The sequence below is a fragment of the Malus domestica genome, chromosome 01, assembly GCF_042453785.1.
Source record: "Malus domestica chromosome 01, GDT2T_hap1".
NCBI lineage: Eukaryota > Viridiplantae > Streptophyta > Magnoliopsida > Rosales > Rosaceae > Malus > Malus domestica.
Genome location: NC_091661.1, coordinates 16,988,354 through 17,006,105, shown reverse-complemented (window position 1 = coordinate 17,006,105; position 17,752 = coordinate 16,988,354). Strand labels below are relative to the sequence as shown.

The 17,752-nt window shown below is 38.7% G+C and overlaps 1 pseudogene; it reads right to left on the bottom strand.

The window, feature by feature from the left end:
• Positions 1–6,118: 6,118 nt before the first annotated feature.
• Positions 6,119–7,911, bottom strand: LOC103404686 (uncharacterized; annotated as a pseudogene).
• Between the last annotated feature and the right edge of the window lie 9,841 nt (positions 7,912–17,752).

Sequence of the window (17,752 nt, the reverse complement as noted above, 5' to 3'; positions counted from 1 at the left end):
ATTTTGTATTGAAATTAGTAACTTATATGTTCGCAAGGTTACTAGTTGCTGTGTTCATGGGATTTGCAAGTGCACTTGAAGTGATACATGGTTTAGGTCAACTGGGGATGGAGACTGCTGCTGAAGCTGGACCTTCTAATTCAATTGGTGAAAAGGTGTTTTTTTTTTCATCTCATGGTTCTCTTCCGATACCTTTGTTCTTTTATGTTCGGGTTTTTGATGAATCTGAAAAAATTTAATGGGGTCTTTGGTTTGTACTTTCATGTTGTTTTTATAAAGGCAATTGGATTTGGAATTGGAACCCACAAATATGGTCCTTATTTTGTTTTTCTAACATTGCGCAGCTGAACCGATGCATTATTGGGGGCGCTGTGTACGAAAATGAAGTTTCCATTACGTTATTGCAATGCTGCATGCAACGTTTGTCATGCTAATTGCCCAGTTGGTGCACTCGATAACCCTCATTTTTTACGTTGGCTGAAGGTGGCAATGAGAATTAATGAATGATGAGAATAGTCAATTAAACCAGTAGTGAGCTCTTACTCGAATCAGATTTTAATAATTCGAATTGTTTTTTCTCGGTTGTCAAGATAATGCGGTCTGATCAGACTTGAACTGTAAAGAATCAACAATTGATGATGTGAGATATATTGATTGAATTATCTGTTAAATGTATGATGTTCTCAATGTTAATGTATCCAATCTTTTATTGAATTATCTGTCTGCTTGTTCTCTCTGTAACTAATTGATTAGTAAGTTCTTGCAAGTTTCTCAAAGAAATTTATTGAAAAGGATCAACTGGTACACTTAGTAAAGGAGGATGAAAAGAACCTAATTTATAACCCCTCAACGATAATCTAAGTAACGTCATTGCAAAAACAAAAAGGCCACTAAATTAAACACAACACTTTCACTAAATTATAACTTCAAATTGCACTCTTCAATCTCCTTCTTCTCCAGTTTAAAGGGAGCATTGCTTACCAATGGTAGATGCACGAGCTAAAAAGATTCAAAAAACCCACAACATATATTAGTCATAATTTAAAGACAATTGTAGAGACCAAAATGATATTAACCATGATGGCAATGATGCCATATCATTATACTGCAGTTCTCTGTATAAAAGTGCACTTAGCCAATCGTATTAATAGACTCAAAACTGTAATAATATTATTCATTATGTGGAAGAGTACTTATAGTTTACCCATCAATCATTCCTCGTCGCCTGATCAACGCCACCCTCACATAAGGCCAATCGTACACACAGTTCAAGAACTTCTTGTATGTGTATCTCCATGACCTGATGAATATCAAAGTCCTACAAACTCCCCAAAATCCAATAACAAAACCAAGCACCAAACTCAAGTAAAACCCTGTGGTATAAGCCCATCATTTTCTTTAACTTGATCCCTAAACATTGGTTGCTCCTTTGGACTTGATTCCTCAGGAGAGCATAACTGTTGAAGTGGAATTCCACAAAGCAGAGGATATCCAACAAAATCATATGGATCATAGGTTTGGAGCTGAGTCCCCATTAGAATTTTTTAAGACAGGTTGTTGTTTGACAAGTCTAAATCACCAAGATCATATATTTGAAAAAGGCTTGTTGGTATTCCGCCATATATGTGGTTTCTTGACAGTTCAAGGGACTGTAAGGACTCCAATTTCCCGATCATTGGAGTTATTTGACTTGTTAAATTGTTTCTTGATAGGTTTAAGGTAACCAACCCCACAAGATCAGTGATTTCCGTAGGAATCTCTCCCGTTAATCGGTTACTCGACATATGAGTACTCTTTACAAGCCCCAAAGTACTTTTGTATTTGGACATTTTGCTTTTCCATATCAAGGATGCTTCCTCAAAATAACCTTGTCCAACAATTGAGCTATTATAGATATGATAGACAGTTATACTTGAACTTCCTTTTTTAGCCAAATTGTTGATGCATTTGGGTATATTTCCAAAAAGAGCATTATCACTCAAATCAAGAAATGCATGATTTTCAAAACGTGTCCAACAATTAGGAAGTTGTTCGTACAAATTGTTGCTTGAGAGATCAAGAAAGGCTAAACAACTAACCTTGTTCGGAGTCTTTGGACACACGAAAGAAATTAACCCTGAAAGCTTATTGTTGGAGATATCTAGAGATATCGCTATGGAAAGGAATGAAGGGACTGGACTTTCCAATCGGTTCCAACTCAAATTCACTTTACTAAAGGAAGATGAGGGAAACTCAAATCTTGAATTTGGAATTGTTCCTCTAATTCGGTTGTTGGAAAGATCTATAAAAATAGATCCAAGATCCTGATGAGACAGAGGGCTCCAAAACCAACTTGGAAGGATATCAGAAATTCCTGCATTAGAAATATCAAGGTCCTGATAACTTTTTTGAGTTTGGAGCCATTTTGGAAAATGCGTACCGAAATTTATGTACCGATGCATTTGTACTAAAACTTATGTATCGATGCAATCGTATCGAAACTATGTACTGATACATTCGTACTGAATTTTATATACCGATGTATTCGTACCGAAACTTATGTACTGATGCATTCGTACCGAAACTTATGTATTGATGCAATCGTACCGAAACTTATATACCGATACATCGTGTCGAAACTTTGGACCAATACATCTTACTGAAACTTATATATCGATGCAATCGTACCGAAACTTATGTACCGATACATCGTACCGAAACTTATGTACGGATGCAATCATACCGAAACTTATGTACTGATACATCGTGCCGAAACTTATGTACCAATACATCGTACCGAAACTTATGTACTGATGCATTCGTACCGAAACTTATGTACTGATGCAATCGTACCGAAACTTATGTACTGCTACATTAGTACCGAAACTTATGTACTGATACATTCGTACCGAAACTTATGTACTGATACATTTGTATCGAAATTTATGTACTGATACATTCGTACCGAAATTTATGTATTGATACATTTGTACCGAAATTTATGTACCGATGCATTTGTACTGAAACTTATGTATCGATGTAATCGTACTGAAACTTATGTACCGATACATTCATACCGAAACTTATGTACCGATGCATTTGTAACGAAACTTATATACTAATGCAATCGTACTGAAACTTATGTATTGATACATCGTGCCGAAACTTTGTATCAATACATCTTACCGAAACTTATGTATCGATGCAATCGTACTGATTATGTACTGATACATCGTACCGAAATTTATGTACCGATGCATTCATACCGAAACTTATGTACTGATGCAATCATACCGAAACTTATGTACCGATACATCGTGCCGAAACTTATGTACCGATACATCTACGTCCTTGAATTACATTTATGTACTGTTTACATTTTAGAAGTCTTTTTGTATTTTGCGGAATTAGAAAACAACATATCAGAAATTCCTGCATTAGAATTATCAAGGTCCTGATAACTTTTTTGAGTTTGAAGCCATTTTGGAAAATGCGGACCCATCATGCAAGAGCTCAAATGTATCAATTCCAATTGGAAAGGAGGAGTCCAATTAGAACTGAAGCTTAAAGATAGTGAGGTATAAAACATATCCAAAATCCTTAATCTGGAGGGATTGGAGAAGTGGCTTTCCGAAACCACACCTTCCAAAGCATTCATACCAAGGTAGATACTCTCGAGCGTAGACATGCCCAATGCTTTCAGGTACTGTTCCACTCCATTGATTGTCATAGAGAACTAATTCTTTCAATGATGAAAAGTTTGTGAGATTAGGAATTGATCCAGAAAGATGATTGGATGAGAGGTCCAGAGTCTCTAATGAGTTCTGATCAGGGCATGCAAACATTAAAATGATGAGTCCTAAACTCAATTAATTTAGGACTCATCATTTTACCTTGCAAATAACATTCGAGATATTCCTGTTGTCCTTTATGTTGAAGTGAGTAAACTTTACCCATATGTTTCCATCCAAGATGAAGTTAAGTAACATGGTTGGTTCGGTTGCTGCAGTGGACGCCAAGCCATTTGCAACCATCTTGCTTGAGTTCTTCTCTTCCCCATGAGGTGTCTATTAATACATATGTACTTTAGTTCACCGGTTCTACCGAATGCTCCTACCTTTCAACAAAGATCGTGTGAGTGTGCAGTTATGCTTCAGATGCTTCGCCATAGTATCGAAACTTATGTACCATTGCAATCGTACTGAAACTTAAGTACCAATACATTCCACCAAAACTTATGTACCGATGCATTCGTACTGAAAATTGTGTACGGATGCAATCGTACCGAAACTTATGTACTGATACATTCGTACCAAAACTTATGTACTGATACATTCGTACCAAAATTTATGTATCGATGCATTTGTACTCAAACTTATGTACCGATGCAATCATACCGAAACTTATGTACCGATACATTCATACAGAAACTTATATACCAATACATTCGTACTGAAATTTATGTACCGATGCATTCGTACTGAAACTTATGTACTGATGCAAATCGTACCGAAACTTATGTACCGATACATCGTGCCAAAACTTTGTACCAATACATCTTACCGAAACTTATGTATCGATGTAATCGTACCGAAACTTATGTGCCAATACATCGTACCGAAACTTATGTACGGATGCAATCGCACCGAAACTTATGTACCGATACATCGTGCTAAAACTTATGTACCGATGCATTTGTACCGAAACTTATGTACGGATGCAATCGTACCGAAATTTATGTACTGGTACATTCGTACCGAAACTTATGTATTGATAAATTCGTACCGAAACTTATGTACTGATACATTCGTACCGAAATTTATGTACCGATGCATTTGTACTGAAACTTATGTACCGATGCAATCGTACCGAAACTTATGTACCGATACATTCGTACTGAAATTTATGTACCGATGCATTCGTACCGAAACTTATGTACCGATGCATCGGTACCGAAACTTATGTACTGATGCAATCGTACCGAAACTTATGTATTGATACATCATGCCAAAACTTTGTACCAATACATCTTACCGAAACTTATGTATCGATGCAATCGTACCGATTATGTATTGATACAACGTACCAAAACTTATGTACCGATGCATTCGTATCGAAATTTATGTACTGATGCAATCATACCAAAACTTATGTACCGATACATCATGCCAAAACTTATGTATCGATATATCGTACCGAAACTTATGTACCGATACATCATGCCAAAACTTATGTATCGATATATCGTACCGAAACTTATGTACCGATACATCTGCTTCTTTGAATTACATTTATGTATTGTTTACGTTTTAGAAGTCTTTTTGTTTTTTTGGAATTAAAAAACAACATATATGCGTGCAATTCACGTTATTTGGACCACACTAAAAAACGCGGAAATCGTCTCAACTCTTAAGAGAACAAATTTACATTTATGTTCTAAACAAGTTGCAAATAGTCAAAATGCGCGTTATTTAGACCAGGCTAAAATACAGGAAAACACCTCAACTCTTGAGAGACAAATTCACATTTATTTTCCAAACAAGTTGCAAACAGTCAAAAGTTGTTTTGGAGGATACAAGGAAGGATGAAAGACTCCCACAAGATAGATGATTCTTCTCTACTTTCGTTTGTCATTTGTCTTAATCACGCTTCAGAGTAAATTACAAGTTGAGAACAATAGTACCCGCAAACCAAAATTTCCACGATGCAAGTGGAAATATTGTCTTGACTTTGACCCCATGCGATACTTCAAGGTTATTGACACCAAGTTATCAAGAGTTTCCGGTATATCAAATAATTCCAACGCGACTGGGGTCTTTACAAATTTAGTCTTGGAGTTAGTAGATTAGAAGACACAATAATTGACCGACTTAAATGTATTTGCATAGAAATTATGCTAAATTGTTGTTAGTAAAGAATCATCACTGTCATTTGATCAATACAATACTTTTGGAATATTATTATTGATTTTTGGTCTTTTAGCGACAACAGTTCCTTGCATTTTTTTCACTTGTGACCTTTCGTTTATTGTGTGATTATTGTTAATGCGTGGGCTTCCAGACTCGCATGAGGAATTTTAGCTACCGTGACGATAGTCCGTAGAATGTTGTATGATTTTGAAATTATACTGCACAAAATGTCAAGGCAAACATTTCATTGAAGCCGACCATTTTCTTACAAATTACTGATTGTACTTCATTGAAATACAGAGAAAAACAAAACAAAATTGACTGGCTGCCCATATCAAGGAAGCAGATTTCTCACCCAAAAGACTTCATATGTCCTCATGTACAGTCGCCAAGGGTGGCCTATCCCTCCCATTTACATGACCAATCGGAAGCAGCAAGAACTCTCCACATTTCAACCTAATCAAAAGCAACACACGTTTTTCTTCAGTGTGCATTATATTAGCAAAGAAAGGATCCAGCCTAGGCACACCAGTGTTCAGAATCCTCAACTCTAATTCATTCATAGCAGATGACCTCGTTACTCAATTGACAAACATGAAAATGAGCAAAACAACATGGTTTAAATAAAATCCTAGAAAATAAGGAAAGACGGGATTCTATTAAGAATCGTCCGATGAACAAGTCGAAAAATGGCATTGCCTGTGATAATGATGATTTTGAAGAAGTAGTAGCACACACAGCAACTGTGTGGCTACCACAAACCTATTTTTGCAAAAAACTTAACATTTTTACCAAAGAATTTATCAAGAGGACTAATTCAAAAGACTTTACCCTTTGAAAACTACACTAAGTAGATGGAGCTTCAAATCACAACTCACGACAACGAGAATTTTTTTTTTTGAAAAGAGACAACGAGAATCAAGCAAGCAAAGAGAAATAAATCAAAACCTGAGATTCTCATCAACTTGCTTGCCCATTATGAGCTCTGCAACTTCCTCAATACCATGAAAAGCCTCAAAATCCTACACATTACACACAAGAAAACAATTCAATCATAAAAAACCCATCACCGCTTCGAAACCAATCACAATAAGGGGTGTATTCAATTGGGATGTATTTTAAGCATCAACATATGTCACGTCTTCTCATGAGATTTCGAGGGAAATGAATCAAAACTTTATACAGAATCTCTACAAATCAATTATACACCATTAATTTGACGCGAAACTGAAGTTTGAAGCTTTACCATTTGATTAGCTGATGAGTCCAACATAGTAGCAATCAAAGCATCCAAACAAGCTCCTTGCTCAATCACGCCGCTAGTCGGTAATATATTCATCAAAACCTACAAATACCCAATTACAGAAACTGCGTTCTCATCTCAGAAATCCAACCTCCATAAATTTTGGTTAAGCTATTTAGCTACATTGAGTACCTGAATGGCCTTGTGCTGATGAGCCAAAACCGCGCTGTCCGAATGAAGCAGGCAGCAACCCTCCAAAACCCTAAGCGCAAGCGAGACCTCGAAATCGGTTGAAGGGCTTGTGATCTTCAGCGGCTCGACGCCGAATATGTGATCCAAATTCCGCACTATCTCATCGCCCGAATCTTTCAGCGAGTGCCCAAACAGAATCGCCACGACTGTAAAACGATGAATAAATCAATTTCAACATTCAGAAAAATTAAACAAAATATTAAGCAGAAACTAGGAATTTTGTAATTTTCTGATTACCCTGAAGCTCGGGGAGTTGTGTCTGAGAGAAGAGGTTGATGGTGGAATCGGACTCGGCGACCGATCAGAGGAACTTGAGGACGTCGTGGAGGCCGCAGACACAAGGAAGGAGAACACGGCGCGAACATCGCGGAGGCCGCTCCGGAGCGCGAGCATGACCTCGCGGTACACTCTCTGCTGGGTCAACGAGTTGACCGGATCGCCTACGGCGGTGGACGGCGGCTCTGGTTCAGATTCCGACGAGGGCTTCAGCGTTATCCCCTCGCTCCATAGCGGCTTCTTCAAGTACATCGCCTCAGTTGTTTACTCTCACACTGGAGATTTTTTTTCTTTCTCCTCTGGCTTTTGCTCCGGAAATGTTCTGACCAAAACGACGACATTTTGGTACCCTAGCTAACAGACGACGACGTTTCCGTTTATTTTTACACGTTTCAATTGGTAATTGGTTGTAGTTTATTTATATCTTACTAAATAAGTGAAAATTCATCAATTTAACCATTGCAGTTACGTCGAATGGAATGTAAATTAAATTTTCAGAGATCATTATGCCTTATATTCAATGACATCCAATATTTCCTCGTCTAAAAATGGTAGACAAGGATGGGCCAAAAAATTCTTATTCCCAATTCTTCTAGTTTTAACAATGTAAATTGAAGAAACTTCATTGTTTATGAATTTGAAGTGAAGTTACATGGAAGAAATGGAGTATAAACAAAACAAAACAAACAAACTACATTCATATCATTACTCGTGTTTCATTCTTTTTTTTTCCTTATGTTTTTAATTGTTAAGTTACTTGAAAAATTGATCAAAATGATCATCTTTCAAATTCTAATTACTAAAATGACCAATTTTTTTATACATCGTCAATACGTGATTGTATTGTTGTCAATCTTTGATATTATGTGGTCAATATTTAATTTTGATTAATTTAGCAATTGAGATTTTAATTTATGATCAATTTCAAATGACACTTAGTATTACGGTCTAATGGTACTTCAACTTCACTTGTAAGTGAATGTCTTACGTTCGAACCTCGTGAATAGTGATTTCAATACCAATTTATTATACCCAAAATTAAGGGCAAGACTTGATTCTCCATATACTATATTATGATAGATCAACATAGTGTTAACCACAAGAAACAACTATATAAAGCTAAATCAATCACATTAACCGGAGACTGAAGCTACCTCGATGGGCTCTCTTTCCATCCAGCAGCTCCAGGATATGATTGCGAACACCATCAGAACACAGGTAGGAGACACTTCGCGGGATACACTGCTGTATGCGAAGCCATATACCAGGCGGATTGATGGCTTGCGGATGCCGATGAGGTATTAGCCACCTAAGTTCATGCAATTTGATGGAAAAGGAAACCCAAAGCAGTACGTCGCCTATTTCGTCGAGACTTGCAACAATGCGGGGACTGAGAAAGACTACCTCGCAAAGTAGTTTGTCCGCTGTCTGAATGGGAATGCATTCGATTGGTACACGGACCTAGAACCCGAGTCCATCAACAGCTGGGAGTAATTGCAGCGGGAGTTTTTAAACCGTTTCTACAGTACTCGTCGCATTGTCAGCATGATGGAGCTCACAAGTACAAAGTAATGGAAGGATGAGCCAATCGTCGACTACATCAACCGATGGCGCACTCTAAGTCTTGACTGCAAAGACAGACTCTCGGAGATGTGTGTACAAGGCATGCATTGGGGATTACACTACATTCTTCAAGGCATCAAACCGTGGACCTTCGAGGAGTTAGCCACCCCCGCCCACGACATTGAGTTGAGCATTGCCCATCATGAGAAGAAATAACCGATTGCTAACTACAGAAATGACAAGGTCTTTGGGCAGAAAATGGACAAATTCGTGAGGGTTTCAATAAAGCAATGGTGGTCAACGCAGCTTCCGTTAAAATCTTTACACGAGACAAGGTGATTCGGACCAAAGCTTTTAGTGACCAAGAAAGGCGTAAACGCACTTTGAAGGAGCTTGAGAAGAAGACTTATCCATTCCCCGACTCTGATGTGGTTGCCATGTTGAAGGACTTGCTCAACAAAAAGGTGATCGATTTACCCGAGTGCAAACGGCTGGAAGAGATGAATCGCACCGGCAACCCAATATATTGTAAGTACCACCGCTTCATCAGTCATTGACGGAAATGTGCTTCGTGCTAAAAGATCTCATCATGAAGCTGGCCCAAAAAGGAATCATCAAGCTAGATCTTAACGATGTGTTAGGGTCAAACCATACCACCGTCACTTTTGGCTCTTCCAACTCAATATCTTCACCTCAATCGTTGGGGGCATGCTCCAAAACCATACCAGTCAAGCCAAGTGAAGTTGAAGGATGAACTCATGTCACTCCAAAGAAACTGCACAAAAAGCATACGTGTTGTGAAACCCCGTTCCTGGATTTCACTATTATAATCTACGTATTGGTATTATTAAGATTGTATATTATTTTTTCGAGAATTTATATCAATTTATTTGAATTTAGATTTTAATTAAACTAATTAGAAAGTTTGAAGTTTGGAAATTAATTAATTAAAATCTATAGACCTTTCGAGGTCACAGTTAATGTTTTCGAATAGATCTCGAAACCACGAGCGCATAGGCGAAAGCCGTTTGAGAATCCGGATTATAACGGTATAGTTACGGACATTTGAAGTCGTCTTACTATACTATAGTTTTTAAGTTAAATAAATTCCCACAAGAGGCCCAATCAATATTGAGAAAGAGACCAATCAGTTTCTTTTAGGGACCAATTAGAAATAAAGGATAGGAGGGGAGAACCAATCAGCAAGAGAAGAAAGGTGGGGAAATTAGGGTGGGGGAAGGCATGAGATCATCAACTCGTCCCCCTTTATTTCGACTCTACCGGTTCCCCTTGATCTTTCCGGTGGATTTCGTAGGTTTTTCCGGCAAATCCCGTCACTTAACCATCGGGACATTCCTTATCGTTTCATCTACCTATTACACCCAAAAATTGAAGATGTTTGGCCTTGATTTTGTGAAAAACCACATCGTAGGGTGCGGCAGCACTATGGTGTTCTTGGTGACAATCCGCCAATTTTTGATGCAAATTACCTCTATCTCTACCACCATTAGACTCCCATTGAGCCCCTGAACAAATCCCAATCAGTTGTAGGGGTGGTGGAACACCGAGGAGGAAGAATTGGAGCACACTCTTTCTAGGGTTCTGGCGGGTGCGTGGTGATTTGGAGTGTTTCCAGGCCAAATTGGCCTTGGTCACAGGTACAAAATTTGCTATACTCATTGAGATCTACAATTCTATGAGTTTTGATAAATTTTGGAAATTGTTGAATTTTCCGGCGAGTCGTGGCTGCTGACCACCATCGGCGGCGACGCGTGGCCAGTGGGCCGACGATGTCTTTCTAAGTCCAATTAAATGCCCTGAATTCATAATTGATATCCATATGAAGTGGTTTGATTGTTTGAACTTCGTTTCATTACGATACATTACTTGATCAAAATATGAATCGACCGTTGGATCGTCACCAAACTTTAATGCGTTATAGAACGTAATATTTGAGGATAGCTGGAGCTGACGGATCGGGAATCCGACGTATGGGTTTTCCCGAATTAGATTTCTAAGTTAGTAAAATTAATTGTTAACCGCCACCTAATTCTAGCAATTGGCGAAGATCCAACCGTCGAATTATGGTGAGACTTTAGTATGATGTTTTATGAGTATAATGAGACCTTAAGAAGTTACGGATCTGAAATCTGATGGGTTGATCTTTCGGATCGAATTATGTAGAGTTGTGGACCCTACCGTTGACCGAGGGTTGACTTTTGAGATATGGGTATTTGTTGACATCACGTGTCGATCTTGGACGTATGTCGGGATCGGGGCGTGACACTTGTCGTCCACAAGTTCAACAATCGAAAATAGGGCAAAGAAGCTCTTGTCAACCTCCAAGGCAACGTGAAAGTGTTGAGGATGATGAAATTTCGACACGAAGATCGTCCATCCCCATCACGATGCGCGATTTCTTCCCCGAAGACTTCTTCAATCCCTCGATCAAGACTTCTTGCTATAAAGATTGCGATGAACACCTCTCCAAGATCGCTTGACAAATCTACACCAAGAGCTCATCGTCCGCACGAGCCTAAAAGGCGACAACTAACGCTCATTGCCTACACGAGCTGAAACTGCAAACAGCACCAAATCCACACCAAGAGTTTATTGCCTGCATGAGTTGAAACTGCAAATGGCACCAAATGCTCCTGGCCCGCATAAGCATAAACTGCGTACAGCACAAAAACAAAACATATTTGAACTACGTTCTGACTTGATCTCTTCTTTGGAAGGGTATGTAGGTAGCTCGAACATTCAACTTCGAGTTCAGTCACATCAAAATAAAGGCTTGACTAATGAAAGTCAATTTTATTACAAAGGCAACATATTCTTTGGAAGAAAAAAAAAAGATAGACTCTAGTCGGTTCCCTCTCTTTCAATGCTCTGCGAATCTCAGAAACTCCAAAAATCACCAGAATTCCAGAGCCAATGGTCGCTTCAGTGCCACTCGCCTCCCAACAAAGTTAGAAGCGGAATGTTTTGCGAGCATTTCTTCTTCGAGTACCCAAGAAACATCTTCAGTTGGTGTCAAACCACAAATCTCAGTACCTCCCCCACCCACAAATGTAGGGTCGCCTTTGTTTTGGATTGGCGTTGGTGTTGGGCTTTCAACACTATTTTCATGGGACAGCTTTCAAACGCCAATCAATCATCTTCACATCTCTCGTGGGCCCATATTCAACAAGGAATTGTACAAGTTGAGTATTGAAAGACCTCTGGTTACTTAGGGTTCCTCATGATTAGGGTTTCTTAGTATTATCTAGGTAATAGGGTTTGTGTCAACCTTATTAGTGTTTTACCTAGTTAATAGCCGTTTATTTTCTTCTTATTCTTATCAACTTGTATAGGGGTCTTATCTTGTTGTCAACTCCTTAATCCAATGAGCTTAGTTATGTTCCTTGTGCCGCCTGTTTAGCATGATTCAAGGAGATTTGGGATAGGTAACTTGAGTGTTGAGTGTAGTTTGCAACTCACTCAAACTCCCCTATATATTTGTAACATGCGTATGCTCTTATTATGATTTCCATAATACAAAATCAGAAACTTCAAAAGTCAACATGGTATTAGAGCGGGCATCCTTCTGAGTAACTTCAAAAGTCAACATGATATTAGAGCGGGCATCCTTCTGAGTCTATCTTTGTATATCTCACTTGTTGTGATTTTCCTTCAGCAAAAATATAACTGATGAGAATTTAGAGGATGAAAGCATCATTGCTTCTCCTTCTGCTAGCATCTCTAAAATGGATATCAATCCAAATAAACGACTTAGTTCAGTGTTACTGAATGAGTTTAATTATGTGTCGTGGGCAAGAGTTGTTAGTCTTGCGCTTGGTGGAAGATCCAAACTTGGTTTCATCAATGGCAGTCATTCTGCTCTTGAAGTTACTTCTCCAAAATATGAAGGGTGGCTTTGTAAAGATCAATTGGTCATGTCATGGTTGCTTATTTCCATGGAAAGGAAGATTGCTGAAATCTTCAGCTATTCTGAGTCATCTCTCACTCTCTGGACAATTGTGAAGGAGATGTATGGTAATTAAAACAACTTTGCACGCATCTTTCAACTCAAGAATGATATCTCCAACATTCAACAAAAAGGTAAAACTTTTGTTCAACATCTTGGTTCTCTAAGAAGCATGTGGAATGAGCTAGATGTCTACAGACCTCATACAACTGATCCCAAGGTGATTCTTAAAAGAACTGAAGAAGATAAAAAATTTCAATTGATGTCTAGCTTGAGCTCAGAATATGAGGATTTGAGAAGTCATGTCCTCATGAATCCTGAGCTACCATCCTTCACTAGCATTTGTTTAACCATCTAACGTGAGGAAGTGAGAAGAAAAGTCATGAACAGTGGTACAAAAACCAATGTGATTGAAGCTAGGGCTTATCTGACATGAAAAAAGGTACAAAGGAAAAAACCCTCATCTGAAGTGCTTACACTGTGACAACATCGAGCATGTGAGAGATAAGTGTTGGATCCTGCATCCAAAGCTCAAGCCTGAAGTCATGAAGGATAAGATTGCACAGAAGACAAGTCAAGCATATCCTCATGCCAACACTGCATCATCTTCATCTATCAACAGTTCAAATTCTTACCAACAGTTCACTACAAATCTTGCTACTCTTATAAATAAGTTTGCAGCCTATCTCCAATAGAAGACGGGAAGGGAAGATCGAGTTGTTGACCATATGGAAGTGCCACTGCATTGTTGGGCAAGTTTGCAAGTTTTTTTGTCGATGCTGATCGCTTACCTCAACAAGACATGAAAGGTATCGTGAATGCTTTCGAAACTGCTCTTACAATCAATAAGTTGCATGATTTTTGGGTTGTAGATTCAGGTGCCACAAATCATATGACTAATCAAGTGTCAAAATTGCATAAATTTTAGAAACTTCATAAACCATCACATATGTCTGTAGCTAATGGTGAAGGTGCTAGGATTGTAGGAAAGGGAAAAATTCACTTGATATCAGACCAAATAGAGTCTATGGCCTTATATGTTCCTTCATTTCCATTCCAACTTATCTCAGTGGGAAAAATCACAAATTCCTTAAACTATTTAGCCATTTCTTCACCAGAAAATGTCATTTTTCAGAATTGTGTCACCAAGAGGACGATTGGTGAGGGGTTTTACCTAGACGGTCTCTATTACATATCGAAAAGCTCTCCCAATGGATTCCAAGCCAAGTCTAAGTTCATCCATGCCTCCATCAAGATCATTCCTTGTGGCACCAGCGACTAGCTCACCTTTCTCAACATGTTTTGTCAACCTTGTTTCCCGACCTAAGCAAAGAACAAATTCACTGTGAAACTTGCCATATGTCAAAGGCAACTAGACTAGCTCAAGGTTCATCTTTGTCTAGAGCTTTTCATCTTTTTAAACTTGTACACTCTGATATATGGGGACCAACTAGTGAATCTTTTGATGGTTACAAATATTTCATAACCTTTGTTGATGATTATTCAAGAGCCACTTGGTTATATTTGTTAAAATCAAAGAGTGAAGTGATGGAAGTGTTTAAGGACTTTCATAACCTTGTTAAAAATCATTTTTCCTCTCAAATCAAAACTCTAAGGTCTGATAATGGCACCGAATAGATGTCCCAAGTCATGACTCAATATTTGAGCAACAATGGCATCATGCTTGTGTTGGCACACCCCAACAAAATGGTATTGTTGAGAGAAAAAATCGAGATCTTCTTAAAAAAACTAGGGCCTTGATGTTCCAAATGAATGTACCAAAATGATTTTGGTCTCAAAGTGTTGTGGCAGCAGCTTACTTGATCAACATGTTACCTAGCAGGGTTTTGGGGTTCAAATCACCAATGGAAATGGTCAAAAATAGAAAAGTGGACTTGCAACGCCTTAAGGTCTTTGGATGCATTTGTTTTGTCCATGTTCAGCCCTTGCATCGAGACAAACTAGATCCTAGGGCAACCAAATGTATTTTCCTTGGTTACTCATCCACACAAAAAGGATACAAATGTTACAATCCACAACTTAAGAGATTAATTGTTTCCAAGGATGTTAGATTTCATGAAACTAACCCTTATTACAGCAAATCTCTGGATAGTATAAGTCATGGGAAGTGTTTCTTGGACCTTTTTCCATTGCCATGGACTGAGATACTTGCCACTGAAGTCACTCAATCTAATGCAATGGTGTCTGCACATCACACAAAGTCCCGCGCTGCAACTGACCAACCAGATTCAAGTGATGACACCAACACTTCTGTTGAAGATGAATCTCTCCATAATGTTGCACCTGAGGAATCTTCATACGAGTCTCATTCTGCTGCGCCTCAACGAAATCCCATTCGTGAAAGACATCATCCAACAAGACTGCAAGACTTTGTCACTTACAAGCCAAGGCATCCACTGTCCAACTATGTGTCCTATCAAAAATTGTCATCTAAATACACTGCTTTTGTTTGTAATGTATCTGAGCATGTTGAGCCTCAGTCATTTCAAGAAGCAAATCAATCACAGGTTTGGCAGCAAGTTATGCAAGATGAACTGCATACCCTTGATCAACATAAAACCTGGAGCATTGTGACACTACCCAAAGGAAATAAGACAGTAGGTTGTAAATGGATATACAAGGTTAAATTCAACTCAGACGGGTCCATAGAAAGACACAAGGCAAGATTAGTGGCTCATGGATTTACTCAAACATTTGATGTGGACTACAAGGAAACCTTTTCTCCTGTTGCAAAGATGAACTCAGTGAGAGTACTCATTTCAGTTGTTGTTAACAAAGGGTGGCCTATGTATCAAATAGATGTAAAGAACGCCTTTTTACATGGTGATCTTGAAGAAGAAGTCTACATGAGATTACCCCCAAGTCATCCTCAAAGTCATGAACATGATGTTGTGTGTAAATTGCACAAATCAATTTACGGTCTTAAACAGTCACCGAGAGCTTGGTATGCCAAGCTCAGTTTAGTCCTTACAAGTGTTGGTTTTAAAAGAAGCAACGCAAACTCCTCATTGTTCGTGTGCACAAGAACTGCTGGGAAATTGGTAGTCCTTGTATATGTAGATGATTTGATCATTACAGGAGACAACCCTGAAGAAATAAAGAAGCTCAAGCATTCACTACAACAACGTTTTGCAATCAAAGATCTTGGAATACTGAGATATTGTCTTGGAATAGAAATGGCAACCTCTCACAAGGGTTTCTTTCTCAACCAGCGGAAATATGTCATGGATCTTCTCAAGGAAGCAAACATGAGTGATGCTAAACATGTCCATACACCTCTTGACATCAAGCTCAAACTCAGCTTGAAGAGGCAACCACTTCTAAACATAAGCTATTATCAACGACTTGTTGGTAAGTTGATATATTTGACTATTACAAGGTCTCACATAGCCTATTCAGTAAGCATTGCTAGCCAATTTATGCACTCTCCCACGATAGAGCATTTTAATCTTGTCAAAAGAATACTTCGGTACCTAAAAGGTTCAGTGGGTCGTGGCATAATCATGAAGAAGAATGAGAGCACTTAGATCACAGGTTATTTGATGCTAATTGGGTTGCCAACTCTATTGATCGTAAGTCTACAATGGGGTATTGCACGTTTGTGGGAGGCAACCTTGTTACATGGAAAAGTAAAAAGCAAGCAGTCGTTGTAAGATCAAGTGATGTGGCTGAATATTGAGTCATGGAATCTATTGCGTGTGAACTAATATGGCTGAAAGGTCTACTATGTAACTTAGATGTCTTCACTCCTCACTCCATGTCCCTTTTTCTGTGACAACCAGGCAGCAATGCACATTGCTTCCAACCCCGTCTTCCACGAGAGAACCAAGCACATTGAAGTTGATTGTCACTATGTTCGTGCACAAGTACAATCACAGGTCATCAAAACTCATTTTGGCAGGAGCTACAATCAACTTGCAGACTTATTCACCAAACCATTAGCCTCCCATCAGTTTCAAAAGCTTCTCAGCAAGCTTGGATCCATCAAACTTCTGGATCCAGCTTAAGGGGGAGTATTGAAAGACCTCTGGTTACTTAAGGTTCCTCATGATTAGTGTTTCTCAGTATTATCTGGGTAATAGGGTTTGTGTCAACCTTATTAGTGTTTTACCTAGTTAATAGCCATTTATTTTCTTGTTCTCATCAACTTGTATAAGGGTCTTATCTTGTTGTCAACTCCTTAATCCAAGGAGCTTAGTTATGTTACCTATGCCGGCTGTTTAGCATGATTCAAGGAGATTTGGGATAGATAACTTGAGTGTTGAGTGTAGTTTGCAACTCACTCAAACTCCCATATATATTTGTAACCTACGTATGCTCTTATTACGATTTCCATAATACAAAATCAGAAACTTCAAAAGTCAGCATTGAGACAGTCAAACGTCAAGTTCTTTAGACAACCAACAAAGGTTCGTGATTGGTCAGCAGCAGCGAGTTACTATGATGGCCAGGCAGTCTCCATCGTCTCCAGTTTTCTTCTCCTCTGCCCAACGATGATGCTCCACTCCCGCTGCATCGGCTACCATACAAATACCGCAGAGC